Source organism: Oncorhynchus tshawytscha, linkage group LG33 (assembly GCF_018296145.1).
Source record: "Oncorhynchus tshawytscha isolate Ot180627B linkage group LG33, Otsh_v2.0, whole genome shotgun sequence".
Classification (NCBI taxonomy): Eukaryota; Metazoa; Chordata; class Actinopteri; order Salmoniformes; family Salmonidae; genus Oncorhynchus; species Oncorhynchus tshawytscha.
In genome coordinates, this window is record NC_056461.1 from 29,828,075 (window position 1) to 29,850,932 (window position 22,858).

The 22,858-nt window shown below is 43.8% G+C and overlaps 1 pseudogene; it reads right to left on the bottom strand.

Moving 5' to 3' along the window:
* Positions 1-1,443: 1,443 nt before the first annotated feature.
* Positions 1,444-16,975, bottom strand: LOC121838761 (annotated as a pseudogene).
* Positions 16,976-22,858: the final 5,883 nt, after the last annotated feature.

The following is a 22,858-nucleotide window of genomic DNA, read 5'->3' on the forward strand; positions in this document are numbered from 1 at the left end:
CGCAAAGTATGTGACACTTCTGGAAGTTCCTTATAAAAACAGTGTTTCAGTTTCAATCACTTTCACCTCAGAACATAATGGCTGTTTGATGGTTTCTTCCCCTCCATTACTTAGTACAGACTGGGGGGTCAAACGTTTGGACAGACATACTCATTCAAGGGTTTTTCTTAATTTTTACAAAGTGCCAAGGATGTGCAAAGCTGTCATCAAGGCAAAGGGTGGTTACCTTGAATAATATCAAATATCAAATATATTTTGATTTGTTTAACACTTTTTTGGTTACTCCATGATTCCATATGTGATATTTCATAGTTTTGATGTCTTCGCTATTATTCTACAATGTAGAAAATTGTAATGAATAAAGAAAAACTCTGTAATGACTAGGTGTGTCCAAACTTTTGACTGGTACTGTATTTTTTTTATCCAGTCGGATAAACACTCCAAACAGTCAATCCGACCCCTCGGAGGCATCCGCATGGTCCTAAAGCACACCGTTTCCTGGTCTTGTATCACATTCCCCAGTTAAAGTTGTGCCCCTGCTACACACACTATACTTCTTTAAATGGCCTGTACACAAATACACTGCAATAAAAGCTAAACAAATGAAGTCAACCTACCTTGTAGGCTACGGTAGCTGGTCTGGCGGGAATTCGGCAGCCTCCGACACACGTCTACACTGTTGGCATAGGTTCAAATCCAGCCTACTTGTCACGCCCTGACCGTATAGAGCGTTTTATGTCTCTATTTTGGTTTGGTCAGGGTGTGATTTGGGTGGGCAGTCTATGTTCTATGTTCTGTGATTTTCTATTTCCAGGTGGTTGGCCGGGTGTGGTTCTCAATCAGAGGCAGCTGTCTATCGTTGTCTCTGATTGAGAACCATACTTGGGTACCCTTTTCCCCCACCTGTTTTGTGGGAAGTTAACTGTGTAGTTGTTCAGGGCACATAGCCCAAAGCTTCACGGTTAGTTTTTTTCTTCGTTTTGTCAGCATCATTTTTAAATAAAGTTCAAATGTACGCTTACCATGCTAATTGGTCCAGTCCTTCAGCCAGCCGTGACACTACTGCCCTTTGACACAACCTCTTTCCTCACTCTCATCCTCTCTATCTCTGTTCAATAAAGTAAAATACCTTATATATATCTTAAAGAACTCATTCTGCGTTTGGCTATGTAGTTGGAGTTGTTCATGACGTCATGGGCCAAGCCAAAGTCACAGATCTTAACCAGCTTTTCCTCGCAGACGAGAGCGTGAGGACAGGGACAACAGTTCAGACAAGCTGTTATTGAAGTGTCTTCTGGGTTTACTAAGATTATTTCCACGCGGCATCAGTAATGAATGAATGTTTGATGTGACATGGCATGAAATGTCATTGCATGATCCGGTATTAATAAAATCGGATAGTAAATCAATCTGTTAAAGCGGATATAAGCCAGCTGTAATGAGTCATATGTAATTGGATGACAGGAGGTCCATGCCCTTAGCCACCTGGTAACTGAACCTCACCTAGATCAGTGTATCTCAGAATAGGGGAGTCACTGATAACGCCATGTCTGCTCTCTCTTGGCCTGAGCAACATAACAGAGAACAAACGATAGTCACAAACTCTGAGACAAGCTGATGGTTTTGATCAAAGTACTGTTTAAAAGGCAATGTCTGGTTACACAAGAGGTTGAAACATTAACAATCATTTTATGGAAGCTGCTTGCATGTCAAACATCAAGGTGGAGTGAGAGGCTTCCCTATTTTGGTCTCTTCAGCAGCATTTCAACATCAGAGACAATGTCTACCCACCATCTGTCTGACAGGGAAGTTTAAATGTTTCCAACACGATATCAGGCTGAGGGTTAGTCTATTTCCATTATATCAGGCTGAAGGTTAGTATGGATCACACTATAACAGGGTGAGGGTTCGTCTGTTTCCATTATAACAGGCTGAAGGTTAGTATGGATCACACTATAACAGGCTGGGGGTTAGTCTGTTTCCATTATAACAGGCTGGGGGTTAGTCTGTTTCCATTACAACAGGCTGAGGGTTAGTCTGTTCCATTATAACAGGCAGAGGGTTAGTCTGTTTCCATTATATCAGGCTGAGGGTTAGTCTGTTTCCATTATAACAGGGTGAGGGTTCATCTGTTTCCATTATATCAGGCTGAGGGTTAGTCTGTTTCCATTATACAGTGCCTTGTGAAAGTATTCGGCCCCCTTGAACTTTGCGACCTTTTGCCACATTTCAGGCGTCAAACATAAAGATATAAAACTGTATTTTTTTGTGAAGAATCAACAACAAGTGGGACACAATCATGAAGTGGAACGACATTTATTGGATATTTCAAACTTTTTTAACAAATCAAAAACTGAAAAATTGGGCGTGCAAAATTATTCAGCCCCCTTAAGTTAATACTTTGTAGCGCCACCTTTTGCTGCGATTACAGCTGTAAGTCGCTTGGGGTATGTCTCTATCAGTTTTGCACATCGAGAGAAATAATTTTTTTCCCATTCCTCCTTGCACAACAGCTCGAGCTCAGTGAGGTTGGATGGAGAGCATGAACAGCAGTTTTCAGTTCTTTCCACAGATCGATTGGATTCAGGTCTGGACTTTGACTTGGCCATTCTAACACCTGGATATGTTTATTTTTGAACCAGTCCATTGTAGATTTTGCTTTATGTTTTGGATCATTGTCTTGTTGGAAGCTCCCAGTCTCAGGTCTTTTGCAGACTCCATCAGATTTTCTTCCAGAATGGTCCTGTATTTGGCTCCATCCATCTTCCCATCAATTTGAACCATCTTCCCTGTCCCTTCTGAAGAAAAGCAGGCCCAAACCATGATGCTGCCACCACCATGTTTGACAGTGGGGATGGGGTGTTCAGGGTGATGAGCTGTGTTGCTTTTACGCCAAACATAACGTTTTGCATTGTTGCCAAAAAGTTCCATTTTGGTTTCATCTGACCAGAGCACCTTCTTCCACATGTTTGGTGTGTCTCCCAGGTGGCTTGTGGCAAACTTGAAACGACACTTTTTATGGATATCTTTAAGAAATGGCTTTCTTCTTGCCACTCTTCCATAAAGGCCAGATTTTGCAATATACGACTGATTGTTGTCCTATGGACAGAGTCTCCCACCTCAGCTGTAGATCTCTGCAGTTCATCCAGAGTGATCATGGGCCTCTTGGCTGCATCTCTGATCAGTCTTCTCCTTGTATGAGCTGAAAGTTTAGAGGGACGGCCAGATCTTGGTAGATTTGCAGTGGTCTGATACTCCTTCCATTTCAATATTATCGCTTGCACAGTGCTCCTTGGGATGTTTAAAGCTTGGGAAATCTTTTTGTATCCAAACCGGCTTTAAACGTCTTCACAACAGTATCTCGGACCTGCCTGGTGTGTTCTTGTTCTTCATGATGCTCTCTGCGCTTTTAACGGACCTCTGAGACTATCACAGTGCAGGTGCATTTATACGGATTCTTGATTACACACAGGTGGATTGTATTTATCATCATTAGTCATTTAGGTCAACATTGGATCATTCAGAGATCCTCACTGAACTTCTGGAGAGAGTTTGCTGCACTGAAAGTAAAGGGGCTGAATAATTTTGCACGCCCAATTTTTCAGTTTTTGATTTGTTAAAAAAGTTTTAAATATCCAATAAATGTCGTTCCACTTCATGATTGTGTCCCACTTGTTGTTGATTCTACACAAAAATATACAGTTTTATATCTTTATGTTTGAAGCCTGAAATGTGGCAAAAGGTCGCAAAGTTCAAGGGGGCCGAATACTTTCGCAAGGCACTGTATCAGGGTGAGGGTTCATCTGTTTCTATTATAACAGGTTGAGGGTTAGTGTGGTTTCCACTATAAAAGGCTGAGGGTTCGTTTGGTTCACTCTATATCAGGCTGAGGGTAAGTGTGAGGACTGTTGGTAGCATGGAAAAATGCAGAGTCAGGCGCAGGACACAGTTTTGAGTAATCATCCAAAATTTTCTCCAAAATAAGTGAGGTTCCAACAGGGAACAAATTCAATAATCCCAAGCACGAACAACAAGAACCCGCATGACAAACAATAACGCACAAAACAGAGAGGGAAATCAGAGGGTTAAATAAGGAACATAATTAATGGAATAGAAACCAGGTGTGTATGATCAAGACAAAAAAAAAATGAAAATGAAACATAGATTGGTGGTGTCTAGAAAGCCGGTGACATCTACTGCCGAACACAGCACGAAGAAGGAGAGGTACCAACTTCGGTCGAAGTCGTGACAGTACCCCCCCCCTTGACGCGCGACGAGGCGCAGTAATGATGGATCTAGGATTTCCTCCACCGGCACCCAGCATCTCTCCTCTGGAACGTACCCCTCCCACTCCACGAGGTACTGAAGGCCTCTCGCCCGACCTCTGAGTCCATGATGGCTCGCACAGTATACGCCAGGGCCCCCTCGATGTCCAGAGGGGGCGGAGGAACCTCCCGCACCTCAGACTGCTGGAGCGGACCAGCCACCACCGGCCTGAGGAGAGACACATGGAACGAGGCGTCTGCAGGTCAACAGTCGACCAAGCACCTTGCGCACCAGAGACACATGCTCGGCGCGTGTAGCAGAGTATATTAGAATGTCATCTATATACCCCACTACACCCTGCCCGTGCAGGTCCCTGAAAATCTTGTCTACAAAGCATTGGAAAACTGATGGAGCATTCATCAACCCGTACGGCATGACTAGATATTCATAGTGCCCAGATGTAGTGCTAAATGCAGTCTTCCACTCATCCCCTCCCTTGATACGCACCAGGTTGTAAGCGCTCCTGAGGTCCAATTTTGTGAAGAAGCGCGCCCCGTGCAATGACTCTGTCATACTGGCTATGAGAGGTAGTGAGTAACTGTATTTTATCGTGATCTGATTCAAACCTCGATAGTCAATACACGGGCGCAAACCTCCATCCTTCACAAAAAAGAAACTCGAGGAGACCAGTGAAATGGAAGGCCGAATGTGTCCCTGTCCCAGAGATTCGGTGACATATGTTTCCATAGCACCGTCTCCTCCTGTGACAGAGGATACACGTGACTCCTGGGAAGTAAAGCATCTACCAGAAGATTTATCGCACAATCCCCCGGTTGATGGGGTGGTAATTGAGTCGCCTTCTGAGTGCCAAATCGGCATATTCGGGGAGAATGTGCATGGTGGATACCTGGATTGGACTCTCCACCATAGTGGCACCTAAGGAAACACCTACACACCTCCCTGAGCACTGACGAGACCATCCCTTGAGAGCCCTCTGTTGCCATGAAATAATAGGATCATGAGAGGCCAACCAGGGAAGGCCCAACACAACAGGAAACGCAGGAGAGTCGATCAGAAAGAGACTAATTCTCTCCTCATGATTCTCCTGCGTTATCATACGGAGTGGAGCTGTGACCTCCCTGATTAGCCCTGACCCCAACGGACGACTATCTAAGGCATGTACAGGGAAGGGGACATCAACAGGAACAATAGGAATCCCTAAACTAAGTGCAAATGTACGGTCAATAAAGTTCCCAGCTGCACCTGAATCTACTATCACCTTATGCTGGGAATGCTGGGAAAACTCAGGAAAGGCTACCCACAACCACATGTGTGCAACGGGGAGCTCTGGGTGAGGTGTGTGCCTACTCACCTGAGATGATCCACCAGTGCTCTGCCTGCCACCTCGATTACCTGGGAAACCTCCCCAGCACCGACCAGCACTGTGTCCTCTGCGGCCACAGTTGGTGCAGGGAAAGGTCCCCCCTCCGGTCCCCCTCATAGCATCACCTCCCATCTCCATAGGGGTAGGATCAGAGGTGCTGGGGGATGGAACACGGACCCCAATCTGGAAGTCCGCGGGATGCCAACAGGTTATCCAGCCGGATGGATAGGTCCACCAGCTGGTCCAGATTAAGGGCGGTGTCCCTGCAGGCTAACTCCCTACGAACGTCCTCGCGTAAACTACACCTGTAGCGGTTGATCAGGGCCCACTCATTCCATCCTGCGCTGGCGGCCAGAGTTCTAAAATCCAGAGCGAACTCTTGAGCGCTCTTCATCCCCTGTCTTAAATGGAACAAACGTTCCCCCGCTGCTCTCCCCTCAGGAGGATGATCGAAAACTGCCCGGAAGCGGCGGGTGAAATCTTTGTAATTGTCCAACTTTGGGCCTTCTTCACCCCAGATGGCGTTGGCCCAGACCAATGCTTTTCCAGTCAGACAAGAGATGAGGGAGCTCACTCTCTCGCGTCCTGAGGGAGCTGGCTGAACAGCTGCCAGGTAGAGCTCCAGCTGGAGTAGGAACCCATGGCACCCGGCAGCCATGCCATCATATGCTCCCGGGAGCGAGAGTTGAATCCCACTGGATTCTGATGAAGGAAGTGTGGATCTCTGGATCGTTTGTGGTGGGAGCTGGGAAGGTGCTGATGGGTGAACCGGAAAACCACCTCTCTCCAATTGGTCCATGGTTTGCAGCACGCAATCCGTGGCTATACTGAGACTCTGTAACATGGTCGCGTGCTGCTGAACAGGCTCCTCATCTCTTCAACCATTGGGAGAGGAGGGCTGGCTGTACCTGCTGACTCCATTTGTTGGTGCATTATTCTGTGAGGAAGTTGGTAACATGGAAAAATGCAGAGTCAGGCGCAGGACACAGTTCTGAGTAATCATCCAAAATGTACTCCAAAATAAGTAAGATTCCAACAAGGAACAAATACAATAATCCCAAGCACGAACAACGAGAACCCGCATGACAAACAATAACGCACAAACAGAGAGGGAAATCAGAGGGTTAAATAAGGAACAGAATTAATGGAATAGAAACCAGGTGTGTATGATCAAGACAAAACAAAACAAAAATGAAACATAGATCGGTGGTGTCTAGAAAGTCGACCGCTGAACACTGCCCGAAGAAGGAGAGGGACCAACTTCGGCAGAAGTCGTGACAGTAAGTATTGTTTCCACTATAACAGGCTGAGGGTTAGTCTGGTTTGCACTATATCAGGCTGCGGGTTAGTTTGGCTCACTCTATATCAGGCTACGGGTTGGTATGGTTTCCACTATATCAGGCTGAGGGTTAGTATTTTGCCCAATATATCAGGCTGAGGGTTAGTATGGTTTCCACTATAACAGGCTGAGGGTTTTGTATTGTTTCCACTATATCATTCTGAGGGTTAGAATGGTTAGCTCTATATCAGGCTGAGGGTTAGTGTTGTTTCCACTATATCAGGGTGAGGGTTAGTGTGGTTTCCACTATAACAGGCTGAGGGTTAGTATGGTTCACTCTATATCAGGCTGAGGATTAGTGTTGTTTCCACTATAACAGGCTGAGGGTTAGCATGGTTTCCACTATATCAGGCTGAGGGTTAGTATCGCCCACACTATAACAGGCTGAGGGTTGGTATTGTTTCCACTATTTCATGCTGAGGGTTAGCATTGTTTCCACTATCTCTACCTTGTCCTTGGTTGCTGTCCTGATGGTAGGTTGTCTCATAGGCCGACAGCTCAATGCCTGCATACTTGACGTTATCGCTCAGCTCTTGCACGGGGACATAATGTAAAGAATCATCCTTAGTCATGTCCATGTAACCCCCATTGCTCCCTCTGACAAACACGAAGGGGCACAACAGTAAGTGCCAGTATGTCTTTGATTGTGAAGTGCTGCACATATCAGCATCCCTGCATTTTTAAAATCTGTGTAGTACTGCAAGAAGGTGTGCCTTTTGCGGTGGAGGTAGTCAACCAAGTCGCCGTAGCAACAGTACTCAGTTATTATGGAATATAGGACAGTTGTTAATACACGCACTTTGACTGACGTGGTAATTATGTTAAGGCCTAGATTCAAACCTGAACTGTGGAAGATCTGCATTCCGGTGCGATTGATTGACATTTAAATAACATTTCCATTTGTGCTGACATATGCAGCGTTTATCATGAATACGGTCTCCAACAACACAAAAACATTGCCTGTAAAAGGTGCACAGACGAATAAAGGTAATTGGATGGAATCTAACCCGAAGTCATTAGAGTAGTGGTATGCTTCCCAGTTCCCACCTCATTTGGTACAGGTCCCAAGTAGGTTGACAATGTTTACATGGGGCCCAAGGGAACTCATTATTTTCAGCTCAGATATCAGAGGCTGAGTCTCACTTCTTCTTGCTGTGGTTGTCCGTCAAATGCAATAGGAGAACACACAGCATTGCAATATTATTCCGTGGTAGAGAAAGAGGACGTAGGTCTGTGGTTTGCGTGTACATTTTTGGATTTCGTTTTGTTTTGAAGTTGTTGGTGACGCATAAAGCACTTACACTTGAGCATCTTCACAGCCACTTTGATGGTGGACTGGGTGTGACCAAATCCGTATGCTGTGGCCTCCATGACCCTCCTGAACGTGTGACCTAGTGTGACAGAAAATGAGGTGCACTGTTAGCTTAGCCAACGCCAAATCTATCAACAAAGTATGATTTATACAATATATAGGCTACGCTATTCACATAATTATGCTAAAACATATTCACTGACTTACTGAGTTGTAATATTCCCTCACTCAGGACCATGCTGTCTCGGGGCACCTCCCACTCACAGTCATAGGGCAGGTGCATAGGGTCGATGTAGGTGCACTCATGGCTGTCTAAGCTTACTGACTCCATCACCTTCCATCAAATCTCATAGCGTGGCTTCTGAAGGCAGAGAACAAAAGCCTGTCAGAGTTTTATAAATTATATATATATATGATATACTTAACTGGGAGATATGTCAGGAGATATGTCTTGGACAATTAAAGTACTGTGTGCTGTTGATTAAAGTACTTAGTGCTGTTGATTCCACGTAAATACATAGAATCAGATTGATTCAACGTACCTAGAATAACTAGGCCATCCTACACCCACACAAATGTTTGTTATGACATCAAAGCTGTGACTTAGGTGGCAGTTCAGTTCCACATGAAGGCTCTTTAGACCTGCTAGCCAGGCTCCAGTCCGTTATCGTCATCATCCCTAATGTTACAGTCTCATCTTCAACAGTAGCATCACTATCAACACAAATGTGATGGGAAGTGACTTTGGATCCTTGAAAAGCACCATATACGGTAGGGCCCATATGTTAGTATTAGGAGATGGAGATAGGTTTCTGTGTGCGTGTCACCTTTCTCCAGAGGGCAATGAGGAAGATGACAGTGATGACTACGAGGACTAACAGTGCAGCCAGCACAGCCACCTGGGAGAACAGAGCTGCAGACACACACACAGAGATAGGAGCTCATACAACAGGTGGTCCTCTGTAGCTCAGTTGGTAGAACATGGCTCTTGCAATACCAGGGTAGTGGGTTGTGATTCTCAGCACCACCGATACGGAAAATATGTATTTGGATAAAAGCATCTGCTAAATGGCATGTTATGTACTCTTTTAGTCACAGGGTATTTTCATCAGTTAATCAAAAATGATTTTACATCAGTTGTTGATAGTTACTGTAAATACTTATTTTCATTGTGTCATAGTCCTTGACTTCAATCCATGCCGAGTCAGTGCTTACAGTTGGAGACGAGTTTGATGTCCCAGGCCCTGTGACCTCTGTCGTTGCGGGCTTCACAGCGTACTGACATAACACTGTTCATGGCCTGAAAGGTCAACAGGCTGCGGACCTGGTAGACTGCTGAGGTCTCAATGTGTCTCACGCTCATCTGGATGCTGCCGTTGTCTGGGTCAGCCAGAAGAGTGCTTCCATGCTGTGGTCTTACGACTGCATCTGGGTGATGAGGTCATAATGTATCTCACGCTCATCTGGATGCTGCCGTTGTCTGGGTCAGCCAGAAGAGTGCTTCCATGCTGTGGTCTTACGACTGCATCTGGGTGATGAGGTCATAATTGTGGATTCTCTTGGTGATGATAGAAAAATATCAGAGTTGGGGTCAATTCCATTTAAATTCCAGTCAATTCAGAAAGCAGACCAAATTCCAATTCCCCTTCCAAGTTTTCTTCATTGAAAATCATTGAAGAGAATTGGAATTCTACTTCTTGAATCAACTGGAACTGAAATGTAATTGACCCCAACCCTGGAAAATATTCTTGTTCAGTTTATGAGACTTTCTATCTCAGTGAAATATTGGGTGACTGAAAAAACAACTATAGACTATTGAGTGTCTAAAATAAGCAACAGGTCTAACAATTATGACTAATATTTACGAATGTGGCCCTAGCGCTGCACTACCCTCTACAGTTTGAGAGGAGAAAGTCGCAACACAACTGAAGAGGCTGAATATGCTTCATTGTGTTGGTCAGTATTTATTTCCAGGGTTTTTCCCTCTTACTTTCCCATGGTTTCACAGCTGTACCAGTGAACAGTGGGTGTGGGGGCCCCATCTGTGACACAGAGCACACCGTGGCCCTGGTCCATGTGCTGGTTAGACAGATCTACTATCTTCGGGGGAGCTGCAGGGAGAGGAAATATCCCATGAGAATGTGAAAAGTAAGTATGGAAACATTGTTAGGCCATTGTTTTATCACTAGAAATAAACTATTCACCATTCTTTATATTCCAATGTGATAACTCAATAAAGGAAAATGTATGACTGAATAGTGACCCCGTCTGTAATGTAGACACGTCTAATGCTCCAGAGCGGATAATTATATCTCAGCTGTGTATTTATGTATCTTACCAATGACCTGCAGGTCAAAGGTGATCTCTTTGACGTCATCTCCATTGGCCACCTGGACGGTGTAGACACCCATCTGTCCATCCTGACCCTTACCAAGATAAGAGTACTGAGGTAACTGGAAGTCAAAGGTCAAAAGGAAAATAACACAATCAATATCAATACAACTTTATTGTCCATGTTAGTGAACAACAGAAATGTGTCTGCTTCTAGGTATTTATCATGGGGCTTATGTATTGATTGTCATCATAATCAAATATTTTATTCTGTTGGGATGTCAATGACATGTATGATGGGTACCTGGTCTTATGCATGTGTTTGGTGTCAAGGATACCATGTCCCCAGCGAGGGTGGTGTTGTCTCTGGTCCATAACACCTGAGGTTTGGGATACGCTTCGATCTGCACTGTGAGCTCAATGCTCTCGTTCCTTCGTCGCTGAAACATTGGTGCTGACGGAAGGGTCCAAATTCACTAAGCATTGTTCTGTAACATGGCATTGGAATAGAAGAATACTGCCTTATAGGTGAAAGGCAAGAACCTCAATCAGTTAGTGACTTTCCAAAGCGGAAGCACACAAAGCCCATTTAGCCCCCATTTAGCCCCCATTGCAATGTGCTTAGTATTTCCACTTTTTCAGTTGATGAATTAAAAAGTGTTACTAGGCCAATGTGAGTTTGGAAAAGCTTTGAGGGCGTTTGCTCACCCAGAACAGTGACAGTGAGATTAACCATGGCTGACTGTCCTGACAAAGTGTCCTGCCCCCAGCAGGTGTACTGGCCCGAGTCCTCCAAAGTAGCTCTGGAGATGTTCAAGAAGGAGCAGATTCTGAGCTCCCGGTTCCCTGGTAGAAAGTCTGTCAATGCCTCAATTATCTTCAGATGGAAACACAATATAACAGAAGTAACAACAGCTTTTAACAACAGCATAATTGTCCAAAAAAAGGAGTTGATTATGCTTGGTAATATGTGTCACATATGATCAGGGGCACAACTTTGTTTTTAGAATTAGTTTGTTTGTTATCCAGTCGGATTAACACTCTTAACAGCCAAGGTCCACAGTGAAAGTTGCACCTCTGCATATAATCCTTCACCCATTAGTTCACTCATCTCTTTACGAGGAAACTCCCATGTGAAGTAAACTATCTCTGCTTTTCTACAGTACAATTAACCATCAAGGCCTTGCCTTGTTTCAGCACCATCTTTAAGAGAGTCATAAAGCTGTTCATGGACTTCTGAACTGTTAAGAATAAAATGCAAAGACAGAGGACATCATACTATACATCAAACTACGTTGGGATGGCCCAACGTTCATGCGGGCTGGTCTTCAAAAGCATTTTACAGCTAGCTTTTTAAAGACCATTTTAAGACATCTGTTGAGACACTCTTCCTTTTGGTTGAAGTTTCACTTTGTGGGTTGTGTTGACACAGAGCCTTACCCACAATGCTGTAGACATAATACACCTGGGACGCCTTCTCCTCTCCGTTCATGGCACCTCGGCAGATGTAGGAGCTGTCTTTCAGGATGTCGGTGATCCCTTTACTGGGATGATATGTTCCTTCCACATGGGCCCGGCTGCCCAGCTCATACAGGGTCACGTTAACGCCGGGGTCAAACACCACGCAGGGAATGGTACCTTCCTCTCCCTCCTTCATCATTACTCCTGGCCCCAGGGGAACAAACCATTCGTCCGGGTCTGAGGGGGAGGACAGAGATCAGGTACATGTCCACCACATGTTAGACTTTGAAGAAGGGAAGTTAATTCTGAAACCAGCACCGATTTGTATTAACTTTGAAATGTCACAGTTTGTCCCTCCATAGTCCTCCTATAATAGAAGAGATGGATGGCCTAGGATGGCCTAGGATGGTATGGGATGGCCTAGGATGGTCTATGATGGCCTAGGATGGTCTATGATGGCCTAGGATGGTCTATGATGGCCTAGGATGGTCTAGGATGGTCTATGATGGTCTATGATGGCCTAGGATGGCCTAGTATGGTCTAGGATGGTATATGATGGTCTATGATGGTCTAGGATGGCCTAGGATGGTCTAGGATGGTCTATGATGGCCTAGGATGGCCTAGTATGGTCTAGGATGGTCTATGATGGCCTAGGATGGCCTAGGATGGCCTAGTATGGTCTAGGATGGTCTATGATGGCCTAGGATGGCCTAGTATGGTCTAGGATGGTATAGATTGGTCTATGATGGCCTAGGATGGTCTAGGATGGCCTAGTATGGTCTAGGATGGTATAGGATGGTCTATGATGGCCTAGGATGGTCTAGGATGGCCTTGTATGGTCTAGCAGTCTAAGCCGCTGCCTCTGGATCACATCTAATAGATACTGCTATTTCAGAACACTGACTCCTCTCTATCTCTGTGCCATCCAATAAAAAATTTACAAATACATGAGTGGAACTGCCCCACTCCTTTAAAAAAATACAAATAAAATATAAGGTTCATACAGGGTGTTAAGTCTTACTCGGTACAAAGACTGCTATGTCCTTGATCTCCTCTGTCGAGGGCTTCTCACAGACGTGGTTCCCAGAGTGTCTCCAGGTGACGTTGTGGAGGACCAGCATACTGGGGATTCCTCTGTCCTCCACAGACAGTCCCTCCAGGCTGGGCTCGTGAGCAGACTTCCAGGTCACCTTGCTCCAACCAGAACAGACCACTGTGAAGGAGGAGTTGGTGCTCAGTGTGACCTCCTTTTCACTTGGGCTGAAGTTCCAGACTGAGGCTCTCTGGACAAAACTGCAGGAGCACTTGGAAATAATGAGAATAACAACACAGACACAGTCTTGATCGATTACAATGTAACTACAGTATAAACACACAAAGATGGCCACCAAAGATAGAGCCTCTGTCAAGCCCACCTCTTTACAAATGTGAAAGAGTCATGTTAAATAAAATACAAAAATGTTGAAGTTGAGTGCACGTGCTCAGCGTCATATCCAGAGGTTGTCTTTGGGAAATAGACGTATGAGTGCTGCCAGCATTGCAGCAGAGGTTGAAGGGGTCAGCCTGTCAGTGCTAAGACCATACGCCGTACACTGCATCAAATTGGTCTGCATGGCTGTCGTCCCAGAAGGAAGCCTCTTCTAAAGATGATGCACAAGAAAGCCCGCAAACAGTTTGCTGAAGACAAGCAGACTAAGGACATGGATTACTGGAACCATGTCCTGTGGTCTGATGAGATAAACTTATTTGGTTCAGATAGCCAGGCAGCCAATGAGATCAACATAGGGATAGGAAGCTCTTTTCTAATTAAGTATCATCTCGGGACTCATTCTCTTAGAGGAATTCAAACAAATATAGATTATTTGCCAGAAACCACAATCTGACTTTGCAAAAGGTTTGCAAGTGTAAATGCATCAATAGCTTGTAAGCCTATTGGCTCAGGTCCTATAATGTTAGTTGCTAACTGCCTAGAGGTGCTGGCTGGGAGTCAACATTTCTAATAAAACAAAAGAATCTGGCACCCTATGACCTCATAGATCAAATAAAAGCTGTTTCCATGAACACACACACACGACCTCCCTCACCAGGGTGGTACCACTGAGTACGTGTGTAGGATCTTAATTTGATCACTCTTTTGTTCCTGATAAATTTCCTGCATCACAGGAAATTAAGATGAACTTCTTGATTTACATAAATTCACTGAAAACCCACACTACCATACGGTTGTACTAACAGTATTGCACTTTGCACGTAGCCTACTTTTAGCCAGCTAATAGTCTAACCACAGATTAAGCAACATTATGGACTAAATGTAAAAATCCTGTTGCTACATGATTATTTTGCTGTGACAATATAGGTCAAATTAAGATCCTACATCTGTAAATGAGAGATACTTTATCTATGGAAAGTCGGCATGAGAGTAAATTCCTAACAGGCCTGATCTGGGCATCGCCTCATCTGTTCCATCAGTAATGCTCTGGACCATGGTTGTATTTATGAAACTCTCTGGGCTGAGCTAAAAGCCTCCTAGCTGTTTTCTTATAATTGTGAGGGAGGCAGAGCTCGAGCCTGGCTATCACATGCTCTCTGTGATGAGGAACACTGGCCTCCCTTGTGTGGCGGCGAGTGATTGACACACCAGACGTAACCAGCCAACAGACACTGAGCCTGTGGCACCCTACCCACTAATGTTATTCCTATTGGAGAGGCTGTAAAAGAAACTGAACCTCTGTTTCATATGGCTTACACTCACGTATCCGATCTAGCCCTGCAATTACTCCATTACAGGGACATTTCCAGTCCATGTACATTTTGCTTTGCTGAGGTTAGGAATATGCTGTTTCAATAGCAGTCTGCAAACCTTCTCATGGGGTATGGCACATTTCCCACAGGCTAAATAGAAGTGAAGAAGGCTATTTACGGGACAACATTCCATGGCTCACATTTACTGGGAGTTTCATCAGCATAGAGTCCTCACAACATTTCCATGAATACTTCAGAACAGTATATATACATGGGGTATGGCACATTTGTAGTTTTCAGTATTGAGCATGTGTTAATCTGTGACCCAAACAAGGCCTTAATTAATTTGACACATTTTTCATGCAGTGTCTGGATTGAAGGAAGGTATAGGTGGTGCTTTTACAGTAATGGTTTGACAGTGTATAATGCAGTATACCCAGTTCTGGGGGAGAATAGTATTTTAAGCCATTGTTTTTAGTTGAGTGAAGTCTTGCCCCCCCATTGGGGTTACTTCCTGTGAAAGAAAGTAAGTAGCTGGTAAAGATAGAAGGGTGTATGGAATAATAAAATGTTGGTCAGTTATGCAATTGAAATCGCAGTTGAATAGTCAATCAGTGGTGGTCAGTGCCGTTTGAGATGAGGGAGGAGCATGGCCTTATTTATATTACAGCATATTGGATGACTGTCATTCATACTCCATTCACCCAGTTCAACGTAACATCGATAGGTTTAGGCTACTACACGACACTCAAATTTTCCCTATACCCATCATGAGGTTGCTACAACGTAGCCTATGAATGAATGAACATTTACAGGTGCACACAGGTTGAGAAACAAATCTGAGGGGACAGACAGTGACATTCAATATCGGCTTTCACACTCTTGTCTGTGTCTAGCTGATATAGGGTGTAATCATTAGTCCAACAGTTGCAAACAAGGTTTCTATTGGACAAATTCAGGTATGTTTATCCCCGTTTTGTTCCATTTTCCTGCCGTTTAAGAACCTTTTTTTCAACAGAATCGGCGGAATGAATACACCCCTGATCACGGGTAAACACAGTTCACGTTCATAGCAGCCACGTTGTATTACATTTCTCACATTGATGCACTCACCTCTTCCCTTCGCTTGTGGACTTCAATGCACAACACATCAGCTGAATGTGACCAGGCAAAAAAACCTTTCCAAGCCAAACCGCTACACACAGCCTACATCGTTGTCACCATATTAGCTAAAGTAACATCCTAGTCCGCATAGCTAATAGAACTAATGCGTTAGTAAACCGCTACAATCATGCAGTAACGTTACAGTGTACAGTCAGTTAGCAGTTACACGGCGAGCCTCAGTGGCAATAACGTAGTTAAATCAAAAGCTTACCTTGACCTGGAAGAGTTCCAGTGTTGTGTTGGAAAGTCATAGCCAGCTAGCTAACATAGCATCCCTCTGTTTGAGCCGGGTGTTTGCGTAACTGAACTAGCTAGCTAAATAAGTGACAGTGAAAGTGAAAAAAAATGTCAAAATCTATTTCTCTCTTGCCTGGGAGCATTTCTCTCTTTAATTTTAGAAGAAATTAATTTGTTCACCTCACCACATTTTATGCACTGCAGTGCTAGTTAGCTGTAGCTTGTGCTTTTGGTACTAGATGGATTCTCTGTTCATTTGATTGGGTGGACAACATGTCAGTTGCTGCAAGAGCTCTGATAGGTTGGAGGATGTCCTCCGTCATAATTACTGTGTAAGTCTATGGAAGGGGATGAGAACCATGAGCCTCCCAGGTTTTGTACTGAAGTCAATGTACCCAGAGGAGGACAGAAGCTAGCTGTCCTCTGGCTACACCGTGGTGCTACCCCACAGAGTACTGTTGAGGCTACTGTAGACCTTTTTTGCAAAATAGTTTTTGAATTATGTGTTTCAATTATTTGGTGACATGTTATTATATTTAGTATAGTTCTATCTAAAAAAGGATCACTTTTTAAATGTATTACAATTAAATTTTTGGGAAATTCACAGAGGAGGATGGTCCTTCCCTTCCTCCTCGGAGGAGCCTCTACTGTAGTCAATATATATAATGAGCTCTGTGTGACTTATGGTGAATTGTGCAACAGTAGGGTAACGTACTGTATCTGCGTTTTCTTTGACCATTGTGGCATTGAAATTAAATCCAAGCATGTGTTATTGACCAGCCCCCATTGCAGAAGGGGAGTGATATGCATAGTGGGTCAGTAACTCTTCAACAGACATTTGTGGTTGTCGTGGTTCTCAACCCACTTTATGCTGTTTTCCTTTCATCCATCTTGGGAAAAAAGTTTGACCATCTTGTCAATGTAACTTAAATAGTTTTTTACTCATGTCTGGAAAAAAACACGTGTCAAAACCCTACTGTTATCATTTAGCTGCCTTGCCTGAGGCATAGAAATGCACAGCAGAGGATACGTATCCCAGCTGCACTGAGAGACAAGTTATTAGAAAAAAAAAATCAGAGTGTGACAATACCACAAGAGAGACGGATCAGGATGTGGATAGCATGTCACCCATCACCGGGTTGGGGATTTTGTAATGCCGAAAGCAGAGAAACCAGTACTGTCTCACAGACAAATGTGTGGGTTGGCAGTTGCAAACTAGTCTGGGCTGGTTGCAGACAGAGAGAAGCAGCCGTGAACCCCCCTTGTTGTGTCATGTGTTAGAACAAGAGAGAGAACAAGAAATATGATAAGGACAATATGGCCGTCTTTCAACACTTTGTCTTGTCTGTTGACCAGTAGGATAGCTATCTGTGCTCCTGTATCCTTTCTGAGTTGGAGAGAAATGCTTGATGTTGATATTGAGTGAACTCCTTCAATCTGCAGTGAGATACAGGTAGAAACCTTCAGTCAGGAGTGTGCCTCAGGAGAGTGTATGGGAAGTAATCTCTTATGCGTTCATAAAAACTCCCGCAATATCCAACAATCTTCTTGAAGCCATTAGGGTCAACAGTTTCTCCTCGTCCTTGAATAGTACGGCGGTTCTGGCTAGACTGCTGTGTCCATTCTAACAAAAAGAGGACACGAAATACATCGATATAAAAAGGCAAAGCTTATCTGTTGGCAGAAGTCTGATGTCGCTTTGATAGTCCATACTCTTCCATTCCCATAGAGTGTGGGAGAAGAGAAGGGCGCCTGCTTTTCTTTGAGGGTCCAAGCTCTACTGGAAGGTGCTCTCTGCATCTGTTTTCCATCTTGGCTTTTCTCCCCTTCTTTTTACTCTCCCTTGTCAGGATGTGAGTGGATGCCTAGAGAATGAATGGCTCTCGCCAGCACAGCTGAGCTTTCTTTTTTATATGTGGGATTTTTTTTGAAGTGGGCGAAGGGGAGGTAGGGTCAGTGAAGGCATTTAACTGGTCTCTGTAAAGTCGGCCTTGGACAGACAACGTCTAAATGTTCAGTGTGTGTGTATGTCTTTGTGTGTGTGTGTGTGTGTGTGCGCGTGCGTGCGTGAGTGTGAGTGTGAGAGAGAGAGAATTAGGTTTAGGGTTAGGAGCCAGGGTTAGTTTTAGGGTAAGGGTTAAGGTTAGGTTTTTGGGTTAAGGTTAGGGTTAGGGTAAGAGTACGGTTAGGGTTAGGAAAAATAGGATTTTGAATTGGACTAAATTTTGTCCCCCCACAAGGTTAGCTGTACAAGACTGTGTGTGTGTGTGTGTGTGTGTGTGTGTGTGTGTGTGTGTGTGTGTGTGTGTGTGTGTGTGTGTGTGTGTGTGTGTGTGTGTGTGTGTGTGTGTGGCGTGTGAATATGTATGTGTGTACAGTACGTGTGTGCGTGTGTGTCTTTTCCCGCCTCCGTTAGCTAATATAATAGAAACCGTAACACTAAATTCAGTACTTCAATACTTATGACTTTTTGGAGCGTCCACTTCCAACTAATTTACCTGTACTGTGTATGGGATCATATTCATGTGGAATTTCCCCCATAGCACTGCTGTCTGGAGATGTTAGTAATGGTTAGTATGTTAGCATGTTCCTGCTGTCTGGAGATGTTAGTAATGGTTAGTATGTTAGCATGTTCCTGCTGTCTGGAGATGTTAGTAATGGTTAGTATGTTAGCATGTTCCTGCTGTCTGGAGATGTTAGTAATGGTTAGTATGTTAGCATGTTCCTGCTGTCTGGAGATGTTAGTAATGGTTAGTATGTTAGCATGTTCCTGCTGTCTGGAGATGTTAGTAATGGTTAGAATGTTAGCATGTTCCTGCTGTCTGGAGATGAGATGTTAGTAATGGTTAGAATGTTAGCATGTTCCTGCTGTCTGGAGATGTTAGTAATGGTTAGAATGTTAGCATGTTCCTGCTGTCTGGAGATGTTAGTAATGGTTAGAATGTTAGCATGTTCCTGCTGTCTGGAGATGTTAGTAATGGTTAGAATGTTAGCATGTTCCTGCTGTCTGGAGATGTTAGTAATGGTTAGAATGTTAGCATGTTCCTGCTGTCTGGAGATGTTAGTAATGGTTAGTATGTTAGCATGTTCCTGCTGTCTCTGACAGAGCAGTGTTTGTCATGGCTCTGCTCTGTGGAGGACACACAGACAGGAAATGAGGCAGACCCCGATTGCTGACCTGACCAGTTTTAGACCCGTGTGTGGGGGGTAACGGTCACCTCCCTACTCAGCATGCAGACAGAGGCCAACATATTCTACGGCTGCCTTTATGGTGGGTATGTTACATGTCATCCAGCATAAAGGTCCAAAGCAGACATTTTTATCTCAAGATCAGATCATTGCTAGGTAACAATTAAGTACCTTACTGTGTTTTCTTTGGGGAAAAAATAAACAAAAATTTGCTAAATCATTCTTAGCTAAACGCAATTTGTTAAGCAATAATTTAGTTAGGACTGTCGGGAAGTCGTCTGAGGGACCTAATTGGAAGAGCCTAATGGGAGGCATGTGTAACCTGTAAACTAGCTGTTATTGGCAGAGATGAGGGCAAACTCTCTGTTATTGGTGATGTCACCAGGCGGTCCACAAACCCCACCCAAAACCCCTCAAACAGCTCTTAATAAACAAAAGATGCATTATCATAATTTTCCAAATTTCACAGTGTTATTCCAATCTCATAGTGTGGGAATATATATAAAACACAGGATAATCACACTTATGACTGTACTGCACCTTTAAATGATAGTGGTGACATTAGTCTTACTTTTGTTCCCCCCCCCCCAGTTTAACCAGAGAGTAATGTATGACTTTAATAAGGAGTGGTAGAGATACATGTCATTTGGATGGCTCAAAGCCTGAAAAGACATTGGAAGCCATTTGATGTGTCTAGTACCAGAGCATGTTGTAGTAACATACAAATCAAAGTGAAGCAACACAAACATAGAGGCAGACACATGCATGCACACACCATGATAACATATGCACTACACACACACGTACACATGGGCTTTGTGTTGTAAATACAGTATGTGGTAATGGAGTACGGGCCTGAGGGCACACACTTAGTGCGTTCCAAAGGGAAGCTAACAGAATCAAACGAAACAAAATTGGGAGTTAACTACCTACATTTGTCCAATCCACTGCATTTGTTGCTACAGTGCAAAACATTTTGCTACGGCGTGTGTGTAATAAATACACCCCATTTAATGTGCACAATTGAATGGCGTGCTCCTCATTGATGCCACTGGGGGGAGACAGAGGGCAGTTCACATGATAAAGCCTTCACATAGGGTCGTAATGACCGCAGTCTATTTTTATGACCACAACAATAAAATACTCCATCTACAACTGTGTGGATATAGTTATAAATTAAAAGATTAGTAAATGTGATGACATTAATCATTTAAAATTGAGGGACCAAGCAATAGTTGATAAAATATTAACGTAAAACTGACAGCAGAATGTTTGAAGTGTGGATAAAATTATTCACAATTGCCCTTGTTTGGAGAACACTGCTCTGAAAGCAATTCTCACATAATTGATTTAAATTAATAAATTGATGTCCAAGATTTAGATTTAGTAAGCATAAGCAACAAATTAAGCGTAATAATAAAGTTGTCCTCTGATCGTGTGTGATGAGTGAAAATAAATAATATACTATAAAATGTACCGTGAGAAAATGGAGTGTATCCCTCTTTATTGTATCCAAAGTATAGAAAATAGCACAACTACATGTCTGAAAACCTAAACATTAAATCTCGTGGAAATGAAATAGTCACATGCCTAACTAAACCAATACCATTGTACAAAACACTTTTGCACACAATTGAAAAATACAAATCTGAGTGATTATTGTAATTATAAACTGTTACTGGTCCCTAATAACAGTCCTGGACTCAAATTAATATTTTAAAACCATTTAATCTCTCTCTCTCTCTCTCTCTCTCTCTCTCTCTCTCTCTCTCGCATTACTTTTGATTTGGAATAGTCATGGAGTATGCCATTCAGAATGAATTAAATGTGGAAAAATGCCCAAATTATGAATTACAAACATGATACAATGTGAATTCTCCCACTGCTGGTGTTCTATTGAATTACATGTATATATTGGCTCTACACTCATTCCTCCACCTGTTCCATTGAACTGAATCAGCAGCCAGTCAGCAAGCCAGTCAGTCAGCCAGCCAGCCAGTCACCCAGTCAGTCAGTGTGTCAGTGAGTCAGTCAGCCAGTCAACCACCCAGCCAGTCAGCCTGTCAGTCTCCCAGTCAGCCAGTCAACTACCCAGTCAGTCGGCCAGTCGGCCACCCAGTCAGCCAGGCAGTCACCCAAACAGTCAGCCAGTCAGTCAGTCAGCCAGGACTTCACTGTCTCCATGACACACAGGTCATTCCCTCTGACTGGCTTCATGACACTGTGATGTTGACCAGGAAGTGACACCTAGTTGTGAAGTGTGACCTAACACTTTCAAGTCCTACTTTGAACTTAATGTTTTACTTTGTCTTACCTCTTCCAATTTTCATGATTCTTATTCATTTCTAATACCATAAAAAATTACATCTAAATTCACAATAAAAACATTTCAGTGCAAGAAAAAGTATGAAACATACATCTAAATCAATACCATGTTTTTAAATCATTAATGTATTTCAGAAACACAGAGGGAGGCAGACTGATAGTTTGTGAGAAGCAGTGGGAGATTGGCAAAGAGGGATGCATGTTTACCATGAGGGCCGGGAGGGAGGGGAGCATCTTCCTCAGGTCATTGTGCCCAACAAACACTGTGCCAGACAGACAAGGGTGCCTTGGGGCCCTGAGCCTGGTTGTGGAACCCCCTCAGGGTCCAGGCCAGACAGAGGTCACCTCACAGCATAGCAACAATCCTCCTTCTCACACAGCTCAGGTGAACACAGCACCAGTCCACACAGAACACAGTGCTCCCAGACGGCTACTCAGGTGAACACAGCACACAGTCCACACAGAACACAGTGCTCCCAGACGGCTACTCAGGTGAACACAGCACACAGTCCACACAGAACACAGTGCTCCCAGACGGCTACTCAGGTGAACACAGCACCAGTCCACACAGAACACAGTGCTCCCAGACGGCTACTCAGGTGAACACAGCACCAGTCCACACAGAACACAGTGCTCCCAGACGGCTACTCAGGTGAACACAGCACCAGTCCACACAGAACACAGTGCTCCCAGACGGCTACTCAGGTGAAAAAGAGCAGAGAGAGAGAGAAGGGAACAGTAAACTGCTGCTGTGAGATACAGGGGAGCTCAACGTCTCTGTAGCACTATACTATATATAATATACTACACTATAATATACTATATTATGAAATACTACACTATAATATCCTGTACAATATACAGTGCCTTGCGAAAGTATTCGGCCCCCTTGAACTTTGCGACCTTTTGCCACATTTCAGGCTTCAAACATAAAGATAAAAAACTGTATTTTTTTGTGAAGAATCAACAACAAGTGGGACACAATCATGAAGTGGAACGACATTTATTGGATATTTCAAACTTTTTTAACAAATCAAAAACTGAAAAATTGGGCGTGCAAAATTATTCAGCCCCTTTACTTTCAGTGCAGCAAACTCTCTCCAGAAGT